Consider the following 5,321-nt stretch of genomic DNA (forward strand, 5'->3'; position numbering starts at 1 on the left):
ATTAAAAAATTATTTTTCTTTCACGTTTTGCAGGTTAATGACATTCAGTCGTATATTAAATTACGTGGGTTATTTTTCGTACATTTTAATGACTTTAAAACAGATGTGAAGTTTAAAAGTCAACCCCCGAGATGTCCGTGGTATAGCACGCGATTTTCAAAAAAAAAAAAAAAAGAAGTATGCTTTATCCTCATTTATTACGTTAATGATGAATTTATGTAATTTTTAAGACTCTTGTCATGGTGAAAATGGAATATGCAATGAATGCTTACCTGGATTTTGAGACTGTAATTTTGTGAGTGATGTGAAAAAATCCTTGTTCTTTGAAGTTTCCGACAGAATTTGAACTTTAAGTGTTATTGTTCAACTGACACTTTATTGATTCACTCGGAAAATTTTGCAAATAAATTCCATAACTCGACTTTTGTGCAAATCCAAATGTAATCCACTGCTGATGGTGATAAACAGTCACAGAGTTTTTCCAAAAGAAGTCAATGTTCATGAAAAACCAGAAATATTCACCATAACACTGTGGACAATTTTTGTTGTTTTTTTTTTTCGAAATGTGTGCTCAAAGGAAACTGACACGTCTATACCGGCCGGCAACCTTTCCTCATTTGACTCCGACTGTCGGTGTCTATCAAACTGGGGTCTCAAGTAACCAGTCAACCATCCACCAGGACATTAAATGTCTGTGTGAGCGAGCGTATCGCCAGAGTGAATTCCCCGACTTTGGAATAGAGTTTTGAGCCCCCTTTTTTCTTACTTTAAAATTCCACACACGGCAAATAAATATACCAACATGCCCAGGTAAAAGGTAAGAATCACACTTACATGCAAGATGCAGAAAACGCGAGCATATTTTTGCCAAATGAAGGAGCGGGAGAACAAGATGCTATACATCTCACCACGTGGATATAAATGCAACAACAGCTTTTTCTGGTACATAAATCATACATAAAAATCCCTCAAAAGGTGAAATTGTAGCAAAGAGAAAAAGAGGAAGACAAATTACTGGGAGCGACAGTATCGTCTCTTCCTCATTCATCCTCAAGGAATTCCCAAACTTATCGGCTGCCACACCATCGATGCTCAAAAATGGTGGAGAGATTTGTCAATATGTTGGACAATCTCGCATTATTGCTAGAAAGGATCACACTTTCCCAAAAAAAAGGCCAATGTGCGATTTTTCGAAAAATTCAGCCAAAGCCAACAAACTCCCCAGCATCCCCGTCAGTTGATTTCTAAAACAACCATATCTCAAAGCACTTAGGGCAAAAAAACAGAGAAAAACTTGAATGACTGTTATTTATTGGATAGACATTACGTTTTTTTTCCTTGAGCATCATTTTGCACAGTTTTTTGTCGTTAGTTGCCTGAGACGCTGCTGAAGAAGTTCCATGGTGTCTTTTTTGGCAGTGCCCTTGAAATATCGCGAAAACGCGTCATGAACCCTTATACAATTTATTCTTGTATATTTTTAATTCCACATTTCTTCGTCTCTTTGCACCCCTCCTTATGGGTCTACCTTGAGAACGTGACCGGTTTTTTCGGCAAACTATGCATCAAGTCGCGAATATTTGCAGTATATTCCTTCTCACACATGGACAACACTACTCTCGATTGTATCTTCGCAGAAAACGATACTTAATTCATCAGACATTCTCCTCTTCAGTGTTGTACATCTCAGAAACTTATAGTTCTGCAACCCTCACTGCACAGTAAAGCCACTACAAAGCTGAAGAATATTAAAAATAAAACGGAATGTTCGATAACTTTGGCTTAACTACACTCTCTTATCCGTGTTCTTATTCCATTTTCATTGCTAGAATTCTTAATATTGGCAATTCCATTCCATTCTATTCTAAGCCGAATTTGACTATATCCCGAGAGTTTGTTTTTACAAATTTATTGATTTTATGTGATATTTTGTTAAATTTTATGATTATTTACACAGTACAATAGTTCAGCAGACGAATTAAGTGCTTATTAAGTACTTAACCTAATACAATAATGTCTTAATTTTAAATAGTTGTGGAACAACTAATTCTTTACCAAGTGTGTCAAAATTAGACAAATTCAGTAACACCTAAACTAGTTTTATCCGGAAGTTTATAACGGAACTACCGACATAAAGTCTAATGGCCTCTATGCACGGGAGAAATTTATGTCCATATTGAAGCAAATTGCCTACGTTTCTGTAGAGAAAGTTGTCAAATATAGCCATAAATTTCTCTAGTGTGTAGAGTCCATAAGAGATCTTATTCTGCAATCTGAAGTTTTCGGATAAAATAATATTCCGTTGTTATGTTGCTTTTAGAGAAAAGCTTGTATGTTTGAGACGCTGTGGATTATTCTTTAATTATTTAGATAAATTTGACAAAAACATCAATGGAGTTATGTTAATGAAGTCTATACTATACTAAGCGCTATATAAATTTTCAAGATAATTTTCAAAGTTTGGAAAATAATTCCTTAAAGTCAAAACATAAAAAAAGTATCTCAGACATGCCCGCTCTCCCCTATACGAGATTGCAACTCTTAGATACCAAACGATTAGAAATAGACAGGGAAAATTGGTCAGCCTCTGAATCTGAATATTCCATTTTTTTTCATTCTTTGCTAAAAACATATTCGATTCTATTAATAGAATAAAATAAGAATAGATGACTAGTAAAAAAAAATTAATAATGTTTATTTTTTTGCTAAGAAAAAATGAGATATTCAAAATCTAACAGCCTTCCCATACATAGAGTTTTCATGGAACTCTCCTATATTACTTTTCACAAAAATAATAGGACACGATGGGGAGGTTTACGCATGCAGAATTTACGAAATACTAATTCTTGAGCTAAAATTAATAAATGGTGAATTTGCTGTACATTTAAAAAAATACTCAAGAGCAACTAGCTGTACTTATTTTATTTGAATATGGTTCATAAATATTTTGCAAATCAGTCTTTAAAAAACAACTGTCTAAAACTGCCCTATCCTGCCCTGAAACTATATTTTAAAACTTATCTTTTAGGAAGAAAATTAGGAGAATAAATTTTATTAATGATTTTATTTTCAAAATTTAAAGGTAATATCCTAAAAGAATATTTGTCAACCGATTTAGACAAAATTAGATTGTTTGAGACATTTTCGAATTCTCGAAAAGCGTAGGGGAAACTGGGGCACCACCAAACACGGGGTACCACCAAACACTAATTTTTATTTCTAAACTACTTGAACTATCTCGACTATTTCTTCAGTGGAAAACCATCCCTATAGTGCCTATAAATTCCTATTGGTCTTATCCTCTGATATCCAAAATCCGATTAAAAAATCGCAGTGTTTGGTGCTACCCCGTGTTTGGTGGTGCCCCAGTTTCCCCTAAACCGGTTCAAAATTTTTATGAATCGGTAAATAGAGCAACAGGGTGAAAAATGGTTAACTGAGTGCCTTTAGTTCTAAAATGTGACTCTACATGATGAGTAAGGGCCTTGACAGACCTGAGGATTAGCCATATGACGGCCATATGACCTGAGGATTAGACATATGACGGCTTACCGTAATTATATTCGAAATAATGGTTAAACTACTTTCTCACGATTTTCCACAAAGCCGCGTGTCTTAGCTTAAGTCGTAAGTTTGTCAAAGACCTAAATTGGTTAAGTAAAAAGCTTTTATATAGAAGGAGAAACTGGTGAAAACGTTATATTTGGCATATTTCACAGGAAGCTAAACTCAGCCAAAATTTAATTTAGATTCACAATTGTTTAGTATCTAAAATATATTACGTTAAAGCCCAGCTTCCTTTAGAAATACGCAAAATAGAGTTTTCAATTCTAAAGGTAAAAAATTTGTGAGCAGTAAAAAATTAAATTTGTTTACTTATACCAATTTGAGTTTTTTTATTGGTCATTTGTTTATTGTCTGCCAAAGTAGGTAAGTAAAACAAATATTGCATACTGATGGATGACCTACTCGTCCTCAAAAGATTAAGCTTAGGCATCTGAATCACGAATTCAACCATTCGCAATGTTTTTCCCATAATAATTAATAATAATAATTTATTGATTGATGCCCAGGTTACATAATATAACAAACAGGACTATACATCTCGCTTTTTAAAGTAAAATCGACGTACAGGATAAGGAAAGGGTCGAAATTGCAAATTGAAAATTAAATTTGATAATCAACAATTAAATTTCTATTATACTTGTACAAAATTTAATATCTTACTGATCAAATTTATTTTTTAGGCATCCAACACACTTTTTAAATCAGGAAAATTTCATGAAATCGAAATTCACATCCCTTTCCTTTTCAAATATTTTCCATATGTCTTTCCCGCTCTTTCGCACTGATCTTCTTCTGTTCAATATAACAACAAATACAATTTACTTCTATCTAACTTTTATGCGAAAGAATAGTATAGAGACTGTTTGAGAAAGAAAGGGAGAAAGAAATCGAGTTTCCTGATCGAAAAATTTGTCTGAGCCATTACTGATAATATTTTTACTTTTTTTTATTTTTACTATTCAATCCTTAGATTTAATTATTCCTCAAAAAAAAAATACAAAATCATGAAACAAATTACCTAGGTTTATTTTTGTAATATTTATCTCGAAACCTAAACTGACTATATATGTAGTTGCTTTCTATATTTAACCTCTTTTTACTAAAATATTAGGTAAGAAGGAAGAATTATTATTAAAGATATTATTTTAAGAAATTCATGATTTATTTATTTTTTTTTTTTTGAAAATTTGTGTTCATATGTTTTACTTCTTTCAACCAATAAAAAATATTAAATTTAGTTAATAAAACTCAGGTGTCATGATAAGAATACACTACCGAAAGTGTATTTCCTTTTACTCGATCTTCGCTTTCTTCCTCCTTCAACTGAGAAATTATTTCTCATGTGGAACTAAAGGAAGGATCTCGATTTAGAAGAAAAACTGAATGGACTTTTGTCCCAATAAATCCTACGAATCAGGTAAAATACGTAAATATTAACAATGCATTCTAAAAACGGATGATAGTACAATGTCTCATCATGGGGTCATCTTCCGATATCCGGCATAAGAAGATGGCATCAAATCTCTTGTTGTAAGAGAAAATTGATGTGAGAATAGGAAGAAGCGGAGGTAAGAAATGGTGGTAATTTCCTGGTCAGAATCTATTTGTGGTTTTGAAACCCCCTTCACGCAACTTGCTCTGGAGATGCTTGGGAATAAATTTGAAGTATTGGAATGACTGAACTGAGTTTAATGACATCCACTCCATATAAGACGACACTTTGAGGAAAACACTATTGAAGAGAGACTCGTCAA

Source organism: Phlebotomus papatasi, chromosome 1 (assembly GCF_024763615.1).
Source record: "Phlebotomus papatasi isolate M1 chromosome 1, Ppap_2.1, whole genome shotgun sequence".
Lineage (NCBI taxonomy): Eukaryota > Metazoa > Arthropoda > Insecta > Diptera > Psychodidae > Phlebotomus > Phlebotomus papatasi.